Genomic DNA, 371 nt, shown 5'->3' with positions numbered 1-371 from the left:
CCTGAACCGCCCCTGTGCTGATGCAGACTGGCACTACTAGGTTAATCTGTGGGAGAGAGAGAGAGAGAAAGGCTGAAACTGTTGACATTAATAAAACTGAAGAGAGGAGGTGGTGAGCTAACCTGAAATGATGCATGTAACCCACAACAGGTGCTTTTAAAGGGCCTGGATGGCCATTTAGGCTGCTTGGACTTCATATTATCAACACTTTGTTGATAAGTAAAGGGTAAAAAGTTGATAATCCACTCATTAATTCTGCTTCAGGGACTCCTGGTTACATATACAAGCCCAGCATTGTCTAGTAACACTTAAAGTATTACAGATATCACGTTAAACTATCCAAAACAGTGGCTTGTCCGCAAGATTACGCT

This window comes from Siniperca chuatsi, linkage group LG13 (assembly GCF_020085105.1).
Source record: "Siniperca chuatsi isolate FFG_IHB_CAS linkage group LG13, ASM2008510v1, whole genome shotgun sequence".
NCBI lineage: Eukaryota > Metazoa > Chordata > Actinopteri > Centrarchiformes > Sinipercidae > Siniperca > Siniperca chuatsi.
This window is presented reverse-complemented; position numbering follows the sequence as displayed.